Here is a 21278-nt window from a genome sequence, read left to right on the forward strand (position 1 = left end):
TACTTATGATGACACAATATTACTTCTTTAGAGCATTCCAATCATCAAGCAGTTATACATGAAAAATTTCAACCATTCACTTCTACAATAGATCAATAGAGATCACAGTAAACAATGAGACAAGAGACACCAAGATTTAGGCCACCGGCCAGGGAAAAATCCTCAAGGGGAAAACCCAACAATCTTTCCTTATGTGAGAGAGAGAGTTCAATTCATCAATTGTACATCAGTCAACATATCTTTGATAATATCATATGGACAAAACTTCATCCTCTTTTTCAATCATAGATATAAGGATCCATAGGATTTTGCTTTACCACAAAGGTAAGTTCCATAGAGAAGCTAGTACACAATAGAGAATAATGACATAGGGAAGCTCGCATACCACAAGGAGAATACTGCCACTGATCAGCTCGCATACCAAAGATTATACTGCCATAGAAAACTCACATGCCACAAAAGAACTCGCATGCCATAAAGTATACTATCACAAAAGAGCTCGCATGCCACAAAATATATTGCCACAGAAGAGCTCGCATGCCACAAAATATATTGCCACTAAAGAGCTCGCATACCAGAGAGTATATTGTCACAGAAAAAGCTTGCATGCCACAAATTATATTGCCACATAAGAGCTTGCATGCCACACAAAAGAGTGCCTCAGACTTGCTCGCATACCTCAGAGAAGATGATACGAAATCTGCTAGAAGGGGAGCGAATAGGCACAATATATAGTTGTTTGTCCATGCGAATAGTCCTGACTCTTGGGTAGGCCAACTTGGTCATTTTAGGGGCCGACTTAAGCACTTGTTGAGTCATTATTTCAAAAATATTTATTCTTTTCTTTTTTATGAAAATACCGACCATGGCTACCAAAATTTCCAACACCACTAACTATGCTAAGAACCTAGTTCCACATTTATTCAGTGGATTTGTCATCTACTAGGTTAATAAAGTGTTGAGTGCTAGGTTCATAGAAATTTAACATGGTATCAAAGCTCGAAACTCTGAGAACCAAGTCTTTGAATCACAAGGAAGCCAAGTTCGTATAGGGATCACCGAAGCCAAGTTTGGTCGTGATTGTATGAGTCATAAAAGCTTTTTCAAGTCAAGAGGGTCGTACAAAGGCCACATAATGTACAACATAGTTTGAGTACCGTGCCAAAGAGAAAGGTAGTGAAAAAGAAAAGGAAAAAAATCGTTGAGATTCAACTAAAGATGAATTAAAAAAAGAAATGATAGTGGGTAGTCAACAGCCTTGAGTCAATCGTCAAGACCGTCAGCGAACAGGGCCACCTAGCCACCAAAGGATACAAGTCTCTAGCAATGTATCGATCTCAAGGAGGCTTCCAGCACGCATCCAGTGGTGGTTGAGCAAAAGCCACCAAGTCGACAGCCAGAGGGATGTCAGACCCTGTTGAGACGCCTGCGCGTAAGGGCCCGTTCCGTGATCTGGCTATGCCATGGCCTACCCCTGACAATGTTTTGTCTCTTCCTTTCGTGCCTGTGGCACGAAAGGAAGAGACAAAACGCTGTCAAAGGTAGGTCATGGTATAGCCAAATCACAGAATGGGCATGCAATGAGGCTACACACACAGGATTCCATCGCGAGTGCAGTCGAATAGAGCTCAGGCAGGGGGTGACTACAGGGGAGGGTGTCTGCAGAGACAACACTATGAGTGGAGTGGAGGATACATCAACCAAAACCAAGGTGCAAGCAGTTGACGCAAAGTGAAGTGGAGCCATGGCGGGATCAGTGGCAAAAGAGTAGGCTAGTCAAGAAGTTGGACATGAGATAAGATGCAAGTCAAGGGTCGGGCAAAACAAACCTATGGCCATACAAATCAAGGATAACAATCGAGCCAAGAAGGTAGTTGATAGAGGGTGCACGCCAATAATAAGCCACGGCACCACAACAACAAACAGCCACAAATTGGGGGGGTCAATGTGCTAGCAAACCCAACCAAAACGGCCACTATGAAGCTGCAGGCAATCAACAAATGGGCAGCAAGGCAGTAGTAGCTACAAATCTAGTCAACAAGACAGCAGAAGATACAACCAATGTGATTAGTGGAGATCAACCCTCAAAGGGAGAGAGGGAAACCATATCAATCAAGGTTTGGCAGCAAATTTGCGTGTCTAAAAGACCAGGCAAAACCTTTCAATTAAATTTCTAATTTGGAGATGGCCACAATTGGTTTGAAGTTTGAGGACAGGTTGGAGGATGGCCATAACTTCATTCCCTAGAAGGTGAGGGTTTCACTGATTCTCATGGAGAATGGCATATCGGAGTTTGTTAACAACAAACTCACCATGCCTATAGATGTTGCAGATCTGGCCATCCACAATTAAAAAGATGTGAAAGCCAAAAGGATTAGCTTGGATTTGGTGAAGGATCACATGATTCCTTACCCATCCGAGAAGAATATAGCAAGAGAGATGTCTGAGGATTTGATGAAGTTATACTAGAGAAATAATGCCAACAGGAAGATGGTGTTGAGAGAAAAGTTCATGAACCCAAGATGACCAAATCAAATACACTGATTCCTTATCTCATCAAGATCACACAAGTTTGTGATGAGTTGGCCACAATCGAGGAAGCTATGACAGATGGAGAGATGGTAAGAATGGCCCTGAATGGTTTCACCAAGCCATGGGATCCCTTCATTAAGGGCATCGTAGCACGAGAGAAACTTCTTGATTGGGATAGACTATGGGATGATTTCATCTAAGAGGAGATTTGGGAGGAATCTCTATCAAGAGGTCAACATAACAGTGATGATGAGAATCTTGTTCTTACTACTTAGGTAACGAGCAAAGGAAAAGGTCCAAGTAGCAAGGGTGAGGAGTCAGCTTCACAATCAAAGAAGGACTTGACAAAGGTCAAGTGTTTTTCGTATCATAAGAGGGGACATTATGCTTCACAATGTCCAGAGAGGAAGAAGGGAAAAAAGGGTCTACAATCAACTGTAGATGCGTCAGTAGAAGCTTAGGAAGAGTTTCCCAAGAAGTTTGAAACTGAGTTCACACTTGCTTCCCACCTTTCCTCAGGCGCCTTGCCATTTGGTGCATGGCTACTAGAAAGTGGAGCCACACGACATATGACAGCGGCACGAGAACTGTTTGACAGCCTAACCGAGTGGGATTCAGAATTGCATGTGCAGTTTGATGTTGATACCAAAACATGCAATGAAGGGGGTTGGTACAGTGATATTCCAGCTCGAGTCTAGAGACACGTAACTTAGAAGTGAAGGATGTCCATGGGTGCTAAAACTCAAGTGGATTTTGCTCTCAATATCTATGATAAAGAAGAAGGGGTTCTATGTAGCATTCCAAGATGGACAGGCACTGATTAGACCCATGGGATCTAGCTCTGACAAGGGTCTTGCATTGGAGTTAGAGAGAGGAACCTGTATAGGCTAAAGGGCCAGCCTATTCAAGCAATGGCAAGAAGCATAACAATGACAGAGAATAAGAAGTGGGAAGCTCCTAAGGTTGAGCAGTTCAAAGGGAGTCAACCTTCAAGTTCAGATGGGGAGGAGCGGTCAACATATCCTTCCAAGTCTTTCAAGAAAGTCTCTTGGTATGAGATGACCTTACAAGATGTTCAGGAGCAGGATGTTTTTAGGAACGACTCCAAGTGGAGCAGGTCTTCAAGGATAATTTCAAACCAATTGACAAGGAAGGATTCTAGTTTAGAGGAAGCAGTGATGGTACCAACTCCAAGATCGGAGCCATTTCTAGGAGGTAGAAGTACCTCCCTTTCTAAAAGGGATTGTTAATTGTTGATTTTTCCTAGTACTTCAGAATCGGGACTATGTCTAAAACATTATCACAAAAACACTGAAATACCAACAAGTCCAAGCACTTTACACAACGGAAATGTAACAGCAATGAATCAAAAAAGTACACAATATTTTTGCAAACCCAAAACTTGATTATACTACAACTTTAATACAACAAACATAGGGCTCTTATACTAGGGATCATGGCCCTTACAAAGCCCTAATACAAGGAATAGCTAGGATTTGAGGTCAACAACATTTGACTCTCAATCTGCCCACACAATCAAGAAACAAATTCAATTACTTACAAGTTGAAGGTGCACTTCACTTACAGTGTTTTCTTCCTCTTGTCCTTGGTGTACCTAACAGGTCCTTTTCCACCTATCTGAGAAAGAACTTTGCTACTCCAAAGCCTCTACACATCAGCTACTCACAAGGATGTTTGCCTCTTCAAAATCACTTGCATACTCAGCTTCAACAATCTGCCTTTTCATACTCAGCTTCAGCTTCAAAACAGGACAGTTGCTCATAACCTTCTTGAGGCGCTCAAAGGCCTCCTGTGTCCACTCAAAAGCCCACTTTTTTGTCAAATCAGTGAAGGGTACTGCAAGCTATGAGAATCCTCTAACGAACCTCTTGTAGTAAGTGCAAATGCCCGCGAACCCTCTCAACTCAGTCACATTCCTAGGTGTTGGCCAATCCAAGATGGCCCTGATCTTCTCCTAGTGTACCTTCACTCTGTCCTCCCCAATCACATGCCCAAGGTACAACATCTTTGTTTGTGTCTAAGAGGCTAAGGAACACAATATCTCCAAAACCCAGAAAAGGTTTCGCAAGATAGGACTCAGAAACACCTTAATTAAATTAATTTGCCATAATTAAAATTTTTGTAAGTCTAAGTTAGGAAAGTGGTAAATTAAAGTGCTTTAATTACGGTAGTTTGATTTTGCTCTAGAGGCTTCTATTGATGAAGCCAGATTGATCTGAGCCATCAATCAGGATGAGATCTTGGTTGTTGACACTCCAACGAGAGAATATAAGAGCAGGTTGAAGGGCTCCGAGATAGACACAGGGAAGAAGAAAGAGTTCAGCAATTCGATTGCCCAGTTGCAAGTATTCAGCAAGGGCACAGTTGAAGCTAGGGAAAGCAACAGAGAGAGGGATCATCAAAGATTTGGGAGCATAAATTCAGGTGGAAGATTTACTCAGTATTTCCAATGTCCAAGAGACAAGAAAGAGGAGGCCTAGTTATCTACAGAACAGGTCGTACACAGTAGTGCGAGTAGCCAGTTTATCTAGTGCGAGCTGTCAGGGAGACCACATTTCAGTTGCCGAAGGCTAGATCCATCTTCCGGAGGCAGCGCGAGTGGTCTAAGCAGCAATAGGAGACAAAATGACTAGGAGGGAGCCATTCTCGAGGTCGTACAAATTTATCTTGAGCAGCAGTGCGCATTTCCCAGAGGCAGTACGAATAGCCTAAGAGAGTACAAGTTGTTGGGAGAAGGCCAGATCGAGTTGCAAAACAAGATCTTGGATCTCCAGTTTATTTTGACAGTGAGAACAGTACTTGCAAGAGGATTTCCAGTGGAAGGCATTCAATTGATTGTACTCTCAAATTGCTGAATAATAATAAAACCCTCATATGTTCCATTGTTTTCCCTTTAGGGTTTTTCCAGGGACAATTGTTCAAAAATAGCAGTGTCAATTTTTGTGTGTACATCTATTTCTTAGTTTCGTATTTTATATTTCCGCAGCGTTTTTTTTGTGAAGAATGCATCAATGAATTATCGTTATTTGCCTAATAATTAATTCAGAAGACAAATAAACTGTTAACAGTTAGAAGATAAATATCCAATTGTTGCATTCAAGGAATTTTCACAAGAAGGGCAACCCAGCAAACAACTATGGATGGAAACCTGAACTTTGCAACAACCCATCAGCTCCTTTTCTCTGTATCTTCATCTTCCTAACTTTTGTACACTAATGTAATGACAAGATATGAACATACGAGATACATAATGCTTTGTATTTCCCCAACCTATATTATTTCTGCACCCCCTTTAGATTGCAATCAGATTGGCGATTGGTGTAGATATTCGTCCCAATTGTTAGCTTGTAATGAGCTTCATGATTCTCTAATCAATGTTGTGTGGACTTTTTTCCATAACGAGAATTCGAAGTTAACTAAGTTGCAGGAAATGCGAAGTTAACTAAGTTGCAGGAAATGCTGGCAGGGGAGGAGTTTTCGTACAAAAACGGAAACGAAACACGGAAACGTGTACGGTACGGCCCAGAAACGCGTTTCTGGCCGTACTGGCACATTTCTCGAGGTGGAAACGTGGCCAATACGGCCGGAAACGCGTTTCTAGGCCGTACGACGTCGTTTCCACATGCAACTTGACTTTTTTTTTATTTTTTTTATTAATTTGTCTTCTAATTTTTAATTAGGTTTTTCTAATGCCTTCTAGTTGCTTCTAGATGCCTGTCTAAAGTTATAAAAGTGAACTTTTGCCCTAGTGTTGATATGCAGTTCATCAGGAAGTTTGAGGCATATGCAGTTCATGGTAATGTTAAATTCTTAAAGTAAAAGTGATATTCTCCTTTATTTTTCATTTTCATATGAAAAATAAAGGAGAATATCACTTTTACTTAAATTTTTAACATTACCATGAAATGACTCAGGATGTTTGAGAGTGGTTTCGCCTTCTTTGGATTTCATATGGAGAAAGTAGAATTTTAGATCTCACTCAAAATCCAGCAGACTTTTCTGTTTTTCAGGATTTCAAGATTGGGGGGATTGCAATGTTTCCACTGGATTTTATCATGTACTAGGGTATGGAACTTGTATTTAATCAAGAGAACCAAGCCCTCTATGCAGGGGAGACTCCCAATAATCAAGAGCATGTAGGATACTAGGGTATGAAACTTGTATTTAATCAAGAGCACTAAGGTCGTTCGACTATGTAGGAGGAGACTCCCAATCAAGCACGAGACAAGAAATTAGAAATTTCTTGTGGCTGATTTTGGATATTTCTATTTTCATTATGTGATCATTCATGAGTAAATGTGATGTAAATTTGGAGACTTATAGTTTATGCATTGACAATTGACAATTTTATCATAATGTAATAAATTAGAATGTATCATATATGCTTTATGATTGCACATATTTCTTAAATGTCCTAATATATATATATATATATATCGTGTTTCCCCGTTTCCAAAATTTGGGGGGGTCACGTTTCATACCCGTGCCCGTTTCGGAAACTCGTACCCGTTTCCCTGTTTCGTGCAGCCTTGGGAGTTAATAATCTGCAAAAGTCTTCTGGTCAATTGTATATGCTGCTATATGCATTCATTTCTATTTCTCTGAGTTAGCTTTTTCAATGTCTGTCATTTTACAATGATTGTGCATTAGATAAATATATTGCAACTGCAGTTGTGGATGTGATAATTCTGCTAGGTGCACAAGTTGGGATCAACGTTGCCCAAGTCCCACAAACCCTCTGTAATAAGCAGCACTTTGCAAACCTGGAGTAATGCAACTTTGCCATGTCCAATCTTAGCTGATCCAAGAAAAGAGCTGCAGGCAGTGGCAAAAATCAACAACGACTTTTATGAGAAGTGGCAAGGAGGAGAAAGAGGGGCATCTACTAGCCTCAAAACAGTGAGTTATTTGGAAAGTACAAGAGGCCTTGAGGTCAGAGGGCTAATCTCAGTTTAAAACAAAGATGCTTTGGAGACTACATAAAGAGATAAAACAACTTTGGGTTAGAGTTCTCAAAGCTAAATATGCTTAGGAAGTCCAGCCACATGACCTATGCAGAATTTGGTAGTTTTCCAAAATGAACTAGTGTTTACTATTTACAGTAATACAGCACAATGTAAAGGATCATACAGGACCATTTCTTTTGGAAGAAAGGATATAGCAAACTAGTGAATGCCTCAGAAAATTCCTAACATCAAATCCCCACTTGGGAAATTGGGCCGATATGGAAAAATACAAAGAAATATTTTTCTGGCAAGGATAGACAAAGGTGAATGATTTACTTTCAATAAACAAAAATATAGTAGCTTTCCACCTCTGAAGTAAGGGAATGGAAGGACATTGGTTTATGGCTGGAAAAAGTTTTGTTAAAGGATAAAGAAAATCTCAGCATGATCTGAAAAGGAAAAAAATCTTTACAAGAAAGGATATGTTGATACAGGGAAGTGTAAGGAAAAGGGGCTTTCAAAGATGGTTAACAAAACCTTCTGTATTTATGAAACCAGTCTAACTGTAAACATTCCATCCAACATCGCTTGTACACTGATGCACACGATCACAATCCTTGCTGGATAAATAGGCCAATAAATAAATACTTTTGTTACAAGTACAACAATCCTCCTAATGAGTTTTCCTACAAGCATCTTCCCAATTATATTTGAATTGTTTTCAAAATCTAACTATATTGACTCACTAGACTCAAAATTTGAACTGTATTCCATTGACAAAATTTATACTGTCATTTCACTTGATAGAATGAATAAGTGGCAAGCCATCAGAGGTGAAACTATCTTTCTTCATATCCCAGCTTTCATGATATGTTCTTGTTTGCTGGTGCCAAATGAGAGAAGTGCCTCAGTGACATGCTTTTGTCGAATCCTAATCCTAGCTTTGATGATACACTCTTGTTTGCTGATGCCAAATAAGGGAAGTGACTCAGTGATGGGCTTTTGTTGGATCCAAAAATGTTAATTGACTGCTCCAAACAAGTGCCTCATCAAGTTAGATCAACTACTCATCTGGTTGGTCCACATTATGCATCAGAGACTTCTTCCCTAGCATTGTAGTGTTCTAAAGTGTTCCATGAAAAGAAGACACAGTTTATGATAGAGAAACTCTCTCAGTCCAGGGAAACAAGTTTATGCATTAAGTGCCATGTGTTATAAATCTTTAGTAATCACGTTACCACTTTTACTTTTCAATTTACTAAGTCATAATAGATACTCACAAAGAATCCACAGGCTTTAACAAGTATCTCTAGTCTTAACTGCCATTTCTGATTTTCTATGTTTCATCCAGGCAACTTCCTCTGCATCGGAGACTTCTTCCATGGCACTGTGGCATTCTAAAGTGTTCCATAAAAATAAGACACATTTTATGATAGAGAAACTCTCTCAGACCAGGGAAACAAGTTTAGGTATTAACTGCCATACCTTATAAATCTTAAGTAATCGTGTTGCAACTTTTACTTTTCAATTTACAAAGTCATAATAGATATTCGCAAAGAATCCATAAGCTTTAACTAGTATCTCCAGTCTTAACTGCCATTTCTGATTTTTCTGTGTTTCATCCAGGCAACTTCCCCTGGAAAGGAAATTAAGATTTTGCGTGCATTTTAGCATTACACAGACAGCTCTTTAGTTCATTATTTTTCTGTACAAATAGCTTTGACCTACATCTCTTCATTATTTAAGCAAGTGATTATCATGTTTCTTTAATCATCCCTCTTATCACAGAATCTGAAGTGACCTTTATTTGTTTTATTTTTATCATACATATTTTAGAAATAACTTAGAGACATCTCTTAAAATTCTATTCATCGTATAGATCTTTATTCTAAAAAAAACGTGGAGTTGGCTTAAATGCCAGTGACTGTTGAATATTAAATAATGAAGACCAATGCAAATCCCACCTAGTTACTACACTTGCTGGGACAATATCAACGATACTGCCAAAAAGTGGGTCTACATGACAACAAGAAACTTGGTCTTGACTCTGAGGACTGAATCTTCCTGGAATACCCAAGCTTAATATATAGGTGAAGGAAAGTTATCTATTTGATAATTCTACTGTTGAAAATTGCACAGGCTAAAAAACTGAACCCAGGACCTGAACCTAGCAAGTGGGCTCTTCTAACTCTACCACTGATCTACAAGCTCATTCATGATGGGCACCACTGAAGTGAGAATTGCTATCTTCTACGTCTACTAGATAGGATCTACCATGCTTTCAAAGCATTCGGATTGGGGGTTAATAGACTATCTCTGTTCTTTATTAGACATACATGTATAGAAGGGGAGAGTTTACAACGATGTTTACAATCATCTAATTTTTCCGCCGTGCAACATCGAACAATTTGATAAAGAATTTACATCTGACGGCACAAGTATACCCTAATCCTATAACCTCAACATTCTTAGCACTGGACAAATAGAACAAATTCAGTAACATTCTCATAATTTGCTTAATCTGAAAAAACAGAGCAACAGCAGACAAGTAGTTGACCTGATATCACTAAAAATGAGCCATATTTACATTCATCCCCTATGATTACCCTGACAGACAATAGTGAAAATACAACCCTAAATTATAGTAGGTTACAGTAAGAATTGCAGAGTGCCTCAAATGTAATAGCAGTGCTATTTGGAATGAATGTATTGCCATTAAAATTCCAGACCCAAAATACGTGTACAGAAGTGGAGCAGAATGAAAACCAAATTCAGATACTTGCAATAATTAGCAGCCTCTATAGAGTAGGCCTTACCCTTACCGACACCCCTACCCCTCCATTGGCTTCAGACGCTCGGCCAGCAGCACTTTGAAAAAAAAGCCTACAGCCATGACAGGCTGCAGATCACTTTCAACCACCGTGGCAGGAACGTACTTAATAACTCACATCTAGGTCAGAGCATGTACGGAGCTGGACCATCATATTAATTCAATCGCTGCAGGTTATGACCTTTTAACTTATTTTACCCCCGAATCTGAAACTCGAAGGCTGGAATCCTTAATCAATCAGACGCTTTTGCCAGTGTGAATGTAAATTTCAAATGGTGAAGCGAAATTAACAGTTGTAACCTTCTTTATCTTCTCGGGATATCCTCGAAGCGCCGAGAATCCAAATTCAAAACTCGTTTCGGAAATCCTCGAAAAGCGATATGGCCATTGTTCCGCACCTGCTGCCCATCATTTAAGAATCCCTGTGGCTCAGTTGATGGGTGTTTTCCCCTCCTATTCTTCTTTCGAAATTCTCGTTGGCCACATAGCAGCGCTCGAAATTTTCTGTAAACTTCGGATACACGTATTCATATTGATGAGAAAAGCAAAGCTGAGAATCCGAATCCATTTACATTTCCATTGTGGGAAATCCATCGGAGCGTCCAGAGGTAATGAATCCTCCACGTCGTACAGCCTGTTTGTGGGTGACCCGTCCTGCCCTTTTGCAGGGACTGACGTGTCCGTTTCTGAATTTTCCGTATCGTCTCAGATCCATATGGAATTTACGTGGCAAACAGTATGGCCCGCCATATTGGACACGGAGCGAGGTTCTTCACGTGTACCTGCGGAGGTTGCAGTTCCCCTGATTTGTTATTTCCTACCAGCGGTCGCATCAACAAATTTCATAGTGGTTTGCCGACAAATGTCGGAGGGCTGTAATTCCAGATATCCTTGCCACAGCCCGATCGAAGCATGTGGGTAACCTGGAGTATGCCAATTTGGTTAACGAATTTATGCTTTTAATGGAAAAATGATTGTGAAAAGGAAAACGAAATTACTGGCAACATAATAAATATAACTATATAAATATATATATAGTACTGTCACTGAAATGAACAAAAATATTCGATGCAACCATTTAACCAAACTACTTTTTCCATCAATTTAATTAGAAATAGAAATTCTTTCATAAATGAATTTCCTTGAATTTTCTATTTTTTTTTATTAGAACCCATTAAATTCATTTTAAACTGATATGCATTAAATTCTTTAAATTTAAATTATTTTCCATTTTAGTTTTAAAAAAAATTATCATCACTTAAATTTATTTTAAATTTTAATATGTATTAATTTTAATTAAATAAATTTTAATATGTATTAATTTTAATTTAAAATATGTCTATGAGATTTTGGATAGAAGGTGATTAGTTATTTTTATTAAATTCTTTAAAATTTAATTTATTTTTTATTTAGTTTTAAAAAAATTATCATTAATTAAATTTATTTTAAATTTTAATATATATATTAATTTTAATTTAAAATATATCCATGAGATTTTAGATAAATGGTAATCAGTTATTTTCTATTAAAACACTTCTTAATATAAAGTTTTCCATTAAAACACTTCTTAATATAAAGTCATTAGTTTAATAATGAAAATATAATTTTACTCAACTTTATATATACATTTAAAATTGTGATATATATATTATTAATTTATTTAGTATTGTGATGTATATATATTATTAATTATTTAATATCGTGATATAAATATATTAATAAAAAAATTAATGTTGTGATGATGTAGGTAGAGGTAGTGTTGGGCCTGGAGTATGCCCTAAAACTGCTTCTGCTTGGCTAAGAGCTCGTCTTCCTCGGACGTAAGGAAACAGGTTAACGGCCCAAGACCCAGAGGCATCTGGCAGGAGTGAAAGCCTGCTCCCTTACGGACCACCAGCGGGTTATTTCAGGTGGCGTGGTTTTCCTTGATAACAGTGATGTGTCAACTGACATTCGCGGATAGCAGCCAGAGATGGCTGTCCTCACTGTTGGTTTGACAAACTGAGTTTGATAGGTTTTTCCACCTTTTGAAAAAAAAAAAAAAAAAGTAGAAGTAGTGTCTTTTTTTAATCATAAATATTTGTTTGTTTCTTCTTTTTGTTTTGTGGTCACAATGTCATTTGATAACATCAATCAAACCCATATTCTGTTATAGAATATTTTGTAAATAGAGTAAGTTTTTTTTGGATATATAATTATGAATACATTTTAATATTATTATTTTTTTTTGAGTGTATTCAAAAACCATTAAAAAAATATATTTTTATTTTCATAAATAAAAATAACTTGTGATTATAAATATGTTTTTAATACTTTTTATTATAAACTAAATAAATAAACATTTTTTATTTCCATGATTAATTCATCATCAAAATTATATTTTTGTTATTATTATTGTCATGTAGTAGAATTAATATTATTTTTTGGTTTTAGTTTTAACTCAAAAACATAAATTCAATTTTACTTTAATATAAATTTGTGTTTTTTTAAATGTATGTAGTTGTTATTATGTTTTAATGTAATATAAGCAATAACATTTCTTTCATGTTTGATTCTAAAGCACCTTCTAAATGTAATCAAAAACATAAACTTAAATTTACTTTAAAGTAAACTTGTAATTTTTTAAATTTTAATGTAAATATTTTTTATTATTTTTTAAGATAATATATATAACATTAACTTGACAACATCTCCTTCTTATTAGATTGTAAAGCTCCTCCTACACAATGAGAAGAGGCAATATAATGATACCTTTGTTACATTATCATCGCATCATTAATGAGAGGATAGGCAAGGCAAAATCAAAGTTTCATAGAATTGGTTTTTATAAATGCAATGAGTGGGGGAGGGGATGTATTATTCTTAACTAAATGTTTGCATGTAGTATTATAGAGTGTTAGAAGTGGAATTAAGCTAAGATAGTATTGTTGCAAATCGATTTGGAACAAGTAGATGCTTAGACTCGTTTGTAAGCAAGGAACTATTTCATGAATCATTCCCTAGTGAAGGCAAATTGGCAAGCTAGGAAGGCTCGCCATGTAACAACTCATGGATCATTGCATTCGTATTGCAATCCATCATGAATCCACCTGCATGACTTCTTCAACCATTGTCTAAAGTTTGTTATTACAATAGAGTGAAGCATCCACATAGAGTGCAAAATCTTGAACACATAGAGGTGATTATGCTCTTTTTAATAAATGATGTATTTTGAACTGGAAGCTAAAGGGATGACCCTTAACTTGTATAGGGGCCTTGAATCTAAATATGTGTGCTTTATGTTTAATATATCTATGCTTCCTAACATGTCCTTCAATATAGCACTTGGAATATTTCATGTTTTTTAGCATATGTCCATTGTTGAAGTTCAAACTTTGATAGTGATGGTAGATCTCATGTGCGTTGTCCTTTGCAGCTTTAATTCCCTAAGATGCAATTTAATCTCCACCTTTTTGTGAATATCTTTGCTTAAATATTTGGTAAGCTTGTAATCCTTAATGGTTGACATAATTCCTTAAGTTCCAACTCACACCTCTATGTGTATATTGATCCAATAAGAAAACTCCGCCCTAAAGATTTTCCTTCTAGCTAAATGTTAATGAGCTTAGTACAATTGCAAGAAGAGATATGTAAGTAATTATTGGTTGAAGGTTTTCTTCTTATAAGGGATTCTAGAATTTTAGGTGCTCCATCATATTCTACTTTTATCTTTATTTTAATAATAATGGGGAAGAAGATATACCCTTGTGTTTTCTTTCTCTTTTGTCAATATTTCTCTATTAATATAAGATATATTTTTCAACTTAAAAAGATATGCCCATAAACACTATTGGGTCATGGCACCCAACAACACACCCATTGTTTCTTATACGAAATTGGTTATGGTTGTAAGACAACTAGAAAAATCTATGGCAAGAGTTTCCATAATAGAAGGCATTGGTAAGAGCTTTTCCAATAATAGGCAAGGGAAAAATAAGACCCTTAGATAGGTTATGTATGCTTGTTTAAACTCCCCTAGACCTTGATAATCTCTCTAAATATACAAGGGGTTCATTTCTTAGTAGAGATAGTAGATTTAGTGAACAATTCTATTTGGAATCAAGGATGGATGGAAGCAAACAAACTAGGTTTGTAAGGGGAGAAACTAGAATTTGGTCTCATTGTGAGAAAAGACTAAAACAAAGTGCAATAAGTATTAGGGAGGGAGATGATTGGTTGGTTTGATACAAAAACATTTAAGGAGGTAAATTCATAATGGAGTTAGGTTATCAAGAAAAGTTTGAGAATGTAAAGGAAGAAGAAAAGAAGTGGGGGTTGAAAAGTACATGGAAAATCAGGGCACCCTTAAAAACTAGAGTATGTCTCGGGTTAGTCCTTTTCAAATTTTTTCTAACAAGGGGATAACTATAAAATGAGACCTTATTAGGGTCAATGAAGGTGTATTTTTGTAAAACTTTGAGGAAACGACATGTCATGTGTTTATAGATTGTCCTTTTACTAGAAAAGTCGGGGAGGAAGTTCTGGAGATGATAGGAGGCATAGGGAAATTGCAAGGAGTTTTAGAAGAGATCTACTTGGGCATATGGTTCAAGGAGAAATCGTTAAAGGAACACGCAACCTTACCTTGCACACTACTTTGGCCTTTGTGGCTCAAAAAAATCGACATGTTTTTTGAGAACAAATAATTGTTGTTTATTTAGGTAGCTTGTCAAATAAAATATGTTAAACTTATGTGTATAATCTACACTTTTTACTAAAAGAATAATTATATGATTTATTTTTCTTGCAACAAAAAAAGTACATAACTTGAGGCTACACAACACAAGCTTAAATAAGCAACAATAGCAAAATTGAGCAAAACTGGATAAAAAGTGTATTATCTTCATAATGCCAGATGAAATTCTTTAGTAGGCCAAAGATACTCTTAGTGAGCACAAAAGGAGTTGGTGTGGACATTGACCAATGTTTGCATTAGAGAGGTGATCATAACATTGTATGGCGGGAAACTAAACTATTGATTCATGTGATGATTGAATTTTAGCATTAGCAAGACATGTTACAAGAAAACAAACACAACGACCTCACAAAGAATAAGACATCGACTTCAATGAAGACTTTAATCCAAGACAAAGCTTGGAAACTTAAAATCAAACCCTGCCTTTTCACTAAGCCTCTAAGTATATTGGATGAAACGAACAACTAGAATACTATCGACAAGACTTGACTATATGAAGCCAAAAAACTTATCCTTTACTATGTAAAATTAAAGTAAACATCACAAAAATGAGGAAAGAGACAATGAGAATCCTTGTCTCTATGCATTTTCTAGTATGTTACCAACCTGGAAAGGAAAAACATACATATGAACACTGACCCAACTAAGTTGATGAGATAGAGAGATAAGAGTATGTGAAAGTGAAGAACATAGACATATCAATGTATCACAAGGAATACTTTGCCCTGCAATTAAGTTTCATATTAGTAGAGGACATGAAGACGTTGAGATGGACTCCTCTAAAATTGTATCAATATGCATAAAAAAACCTCTTCTCGCCTATGGAAACATCAAAATTCCACCAATAATGGAAATAATCTCTCCACACCTATGGAGACATGGAAAAATCACTATTAGTGGAAATACGACATGAAATTAATAGTAAAGAAAAAATGGAGTGTGACACCCCTTTCATTACCCCAAATTTTGTAATGTAATTAAGAATGTACATTTTTGGGGTTCCAACATTTATGTTATGATGTCAAACTCTATTATATGATGTAATGTTTATTTTTATTAATAAAAATGTCAGAGCTGAAGAAAGGGAACAACCGACAGATTTTGATGCCTTGGGGAGGAGGAAAACTTGACTTAAGGGGAAAAATATACCTTGGGTGAACATTTCCCTTTGATGTGATGGTCAATCTTCCCAAGAAGTTGAAAGGTTGAGAAGATCAAGGGTGAAGGTGTGGTTATAAAAATAAGAGGTAGGAACAACAAAGGGGTTCTTCTTCAAGGTTCTTAAGCTTTTGGTTTTTCTTTCTTCTATTACCTTCTCATACATCTTTCTCTCTCACTTAGAAAATTGAATTAGCATGAGAATTGGTGATAACTTATGTAATAGGAATTGAATGTGTTGTAGAGATTTTTCCTTGGATTGGATGGCTTCGACGACTGGGAGTTGTCCTATTTTCGTGTGGCATAGAGAGCATTGAAGAAGGAATGGTAAAGGGACTGCAGAAATCAGAGAAGGAATCTCTTGTGATGTGTAGACCTGTATTGTTATTTGTGAATGTATATGGGCCTAGTCAAGGAATGAAAAAGTTGAACACTGAGATTATTTCCTATATGTGGAGGAGAGTGGCCTTCACTTTTTGTGTTAAATTTGGTCTTACAATTGTGTGTTAAAACCATGAGTTTAGTTTTTCCCTCAAGGAATCAATATCTGACTCAGGGATGGCCATATATGAGAAAGATTGTAGCATAGCTGAGCTTATTGTTGGGTGGAGAGTGGCTCCCCCCTCTTCAGTTCTAGATTGCAAAAGACTTGACTCGAGAAAAGTATCTCTTATGCATGATTATGTAATTACTCTTTTCAGCAGCTCTATATGTACATGCATTTACCCTTCAACAAATTTATCATGGTTGTAGCTATTATACTATATGGTTGTAACTTTTCATATGTACTAAATTTTGTAACAACACTAGTTGAAGAATAGCCTTCCTAAGTTCTTCTTAAGTGGGTCATTTTGGAATTTTTGCTATAACTTTTCTTTTGGGATGTTCCAAAAGCTTTAACTTGGCCAATAGTGAGAGGAAATCTTGTTACTCCTCTGGTCCAATTTTTAAATCTTGGTTCGCAAAATTTTAGGAAATATGATTAGAGAAAGTTGGGCCTTCTAAATGCATCTTTAAACAGGTCATGTTGGAATTTATGCTATAAATTTTCTTCTAGGAGGTTTCAAAAGCTGAAACTTGGACCATAGTGAGGGGAAATCCCATTGATCATCCAATCCAAATTTTGGATCTTGGGTTGTGATTTTTAGGACAAATGATTATAGGAATTTGAACTTCCTAGATGTTCCTAAAATTATGCGTCAAACAAGCCATGTTTGAATTTTTGTTATAACTTTTCTTCTCAGAGGTTTCAAAAGATGAAAGGTGGACCATAGTGAGAAAAAATCTTGTTGATCATTTGGTCCAGCTTCTAGATCTTGGGTTACGATATTTTAGGAGATATGATCAGAGGAAGTCGAGCTGCCTATATGCTCCTAAAAGCATGCATCAAACAGGTCATGTTGGCATTTATGCTATAACTTTTCATCGGGAGGTTCCAGAGGATGAAACTTGGACCATAGTGAGGGAAAATACCATTAATCATCTGGTTCAGTTTTCATAACTTGGAATGCTATAATTTAGGAGATATTCCATGAGAAAGTTGTTATATTAGTTTGCATGCAAAGTGTTTGAAGAAATGACTAAATGATTTAATTATTCATTGCATACAATTTTTTTGATGAAATTCCCTAATAAAAATGTTGTTTTGTGAATGGAGATAATATAGTTGTATGTTAGCATTTTTGCATGATAATACTGTTGTAGTTGATCTATGCATGTTTTCATGCAAAGCATTTGAAAAAATGTGTTAAAGATGTTTTATTCTGATTTGCATACAAACTATTTGATAAAATACCTCAAAGACATAAATCAAAAGTTGTATGGTTGAGTGGTATATTTCAGTTGCTATGTTACATGTGAGATCAGAGCAATGTTTCTTATTTGATTTCATACAAAATGTCTACAAGTAAAAGACTACTTAATTGGTTGTATACAAAGTATTTGAAGAAATGTTTACATGTAAAATGTTTGAAAAAATGTATGAGAGATGAAAATCAAGCTTTTGCTAGTGTGGTTAGGATAAATTTAGTAGGGGTATGTAGCATGAAGCATGACAAAGGAATGTGTACACCAAAATTATAAACTAATATTTTGCATTTGCGAGAGTGGATAACTCCATCTTGCACTAGTCTACAAGTGACTCTTCTTCCTTGATTATCATCATCAGAAACTTCAATATAAACATGCTTAAATTCCTCTAGTTGCTCTAAACTCTAAACTAATATATAATCTCAAATAATTGTTCTATGTGGTTATCCAAAGAGATGATGATTAGTGCATGTAACTTAATCTCTCGAAAAAAACCCCAATATTGTTGAAATTCTATGACAAGTATAGTAGAATACAATTTTCTAATCTCATACAATGCTTAATGTTTTTCAAACAATTTTCTCCTGCCATTGATATCATTGAGCAATTACACATAGAAAATATCAATAGTAAATGCAACAGAAACAGTAAAGGTGATATAAAGATAAGCATGCACAAAAGAGACAATAATTTTACCTTGGGAAACCAAACCTTGGGAGAAAACCCAACAACTTTTCTAAGAGAAATTATTCTTTAGCAAGGTTTACAAATCAACAATTTTTCTAGAAATCAGTGCAAATATCCAAGTCAAAATACCAGTCAAACCTGGTCAAATTCAACAGTTGGTCAATGTTGGTCAAAACCATTCAAAAGTCAACTCTAGTCAAAACTTTGGCCTGTGGTTTGTGGACAGATTTGGTAAATGACCTACAGCCAAATATGATCAAATATTTGTGGCCAAGTTCAGTCAACTTCGGTGTTGGGGCTAGACTTGGTTGATTTCTCACAAATTCAACCTCAAGAATGTTGGTCAAACTTGGTGATAAAGAGAGAGGAGGATTTTATCTTCGTTGGTCTTCAAATGAGGCATCTTAACATCTTATTTATACACATCTAGGGGGTGTGAAAACCCAAGGAATATGTCCCTTCGCTGGTTAGCCGACTTGTCTTCTCCTAGGCTGACTTGACTTTTCCAAAATAATAATTTGCATAAAGCATCTAGGGTCAAATTGAATGTCTTTTAGACATGCGGTAATACGTCTCAATGCTACAAAAAATCAACAAATACACCTCTTATCCTGCATTTGAAAGAGCATCGAAGATAAAATAATCATTAATTAAACCTTGAAATAAATATGTGATCACAACTCATAGTGTACATATGATGTGAACAATGTTTTTTTTTCATCCATGGTCTCATCATAATCAGAGAGGTAATGACACAACAGGGGCCTTATGCCCTATAAAAGTAATCATGGGTAAAGTGTTCCCTTGTTATAACACTCAAATAATGGAGGTTATATTTAAATTCCATGTGTTTGATGGTGTTTTTGCATACATCTTTGAGTTTGTGCAACTTCCATTGGGTCCTTGTATGGTTAGTTCTTTTAGGTTAGTGAAATTAATACAAATATTATTTGGTTGGTCCTTTCTCTAAACCTCTTGATTGTCCCACTTGAGATCAACGCTTTTATTAGCAAGATCATTGACCATAAGTTTTATAAATATTAAAGTGGGAAGGAATCTCAAGCACTAGAAGTTTTGTAGCAGATTGAGATGTCATGGAATATCGTGTTTAGTCTCTAATTGGTAACTAGATTGAGGTTTTCCTTACATTAACAACCTTACTTTATGTTTTCAACTATAAGTAGAGAATCACTTGTAATTATGAGTATCTTATGCCTATACTATTAGCTATTTTCAAGCCTTTTGGTAGGGCCATGATCTCAATACCGTCATTTGTAGATATACCAATATTCCATGCAACCATGTCATTTCATAAGATCCCCACTATCCTTGTATGGCCTATATTGCATCTTGAGTCCTGATCAAGGTTAACATGAAAAAATGTGGAGGTGGTAGAGATTAAACATGTGTCTCTCCCATGTCATGTCATTTCTTAAGATACCTCTTATCTTTGCATGACATAGATTTCCTCTTGAGGCCCCGTTAAAGGTCAACTTGAAAAAGGGTTGAGATGGTATATATTAAGCATGTGGGGTACTAGGTAGTGATTTATTCCAACCATGTGATTAAGTAAATTGAAAAGATATGTCCCCCATGAGGCTAGCTTAAACTTATCCACTTAGATACTCAATAAATTTTTTCCCAATGCAAGTGATACATTAATTAATTATATGCGCAACTAATTGCAAAATTCTTGTGTCCTTGCTAACCCCATCTTAAAACATCATGATCATTTTTCTAAGGTAGTTTTCTATTTTCTAGCTCTAACTGTACTTAAGTTTTAATTGCTCAAGAAAACCTTATTGACCATGAATTTGGAGTTTTCTATTTTCTAAAAACCAAGAACCCTAAAATTTATCTTCATTATTCTTCTTCTACCCAAGACTAGTTAATGTTAGTCACTATCATATGCATTAACATTACATGGAAAAAAAATTCTACTTAACTATTGTCTTATTTCACACTAATTGAGTTCTGAAATTGAATAACTAAGGATTATGTTATCATGTAAGAGGAAAACTTATCTCTAGTTTTGAGATCATGCTAAAAAAAGTGTTGTTTCATCAAAAGAAGCGAAGAGTATCATGTTTGTAAAGTTAAAAATAAAAAACAAACAACAAAAACAATGTTTGACATCTAATGTAAAAAAACAAAACAAGTAAAATCATAGACCTATCTTAATTTACATATTTTAACCAACAAAAATTTTTTGCTTCATTTTTCAATCCTTCTCAATACTTTTAGATTCTAAGTTAAAATGTAATTATGTTATACTACATCATTAAACTATGAAAAAGTTAGCACATGACTAGCAATGTAGTTCTTCAACAAGTGAATAGTGATTCTCCTCCATTGTAGGATATGGTAGCACTCTACCCTCTCTGAACAAACCCTTGGGCATGAGAAGCCCACTTTTAGCAGAGTAAATGCCCAAGTGCTTACTAAATTGTTGTCATATGGGGACGAAGAAGAGCTTAATGGAACTATTATTGCTTACAAGTGAAGCCTCTAAGCCACAACTTAAACATCGACCCGTGTTGGACTACAAAACTTAATGGAC

The 21278-nt window shown here is 36.0% G+C and overlaps 1 protein-coding gene across 3 annotated transcripts in view; it reads right to left on the minus strand.

Moving 5' to 3' along the window:
- Positions 1–11205, minus strand: part of LOC149167762 (protein SPA1-RELATED 4-like) — a 314418-nt gene extending 303213 nt beyond the window's left edge. The window contains exon 1 of one of the 3 annotated variants that reach the window (XM_089433135.1): positions 10322–11205. The gene's annotated coding sequence lies outside the window, so the exon portion shown is untranslated. Of the gene's footprint in view, positions 1–10315 lie in introns of all 3 variants that reach the window. The other 2 variants (XM_089433134.1, XM_089433133.1) reach the window with 2 other exon arrangements.
- Between the last annotated feature and the right edge of the window lie 10073 nt (positions 11206–21278).

This window comes from Pinus tabuliformis, chromosome 5_1 (genome assembly GCF_031772625.1).
Source record: "Pinus tabuliformis cultivar Carrire ecotype Pingquan chromosome 5_1, CPIR1, whole genome shotgun sequence".
NCBI lineage: Eukaryota > Viridiplantae > Streptophyta > Pinopsida > Pinales > Pinaceae > Pinus > Pinus tabuliformis.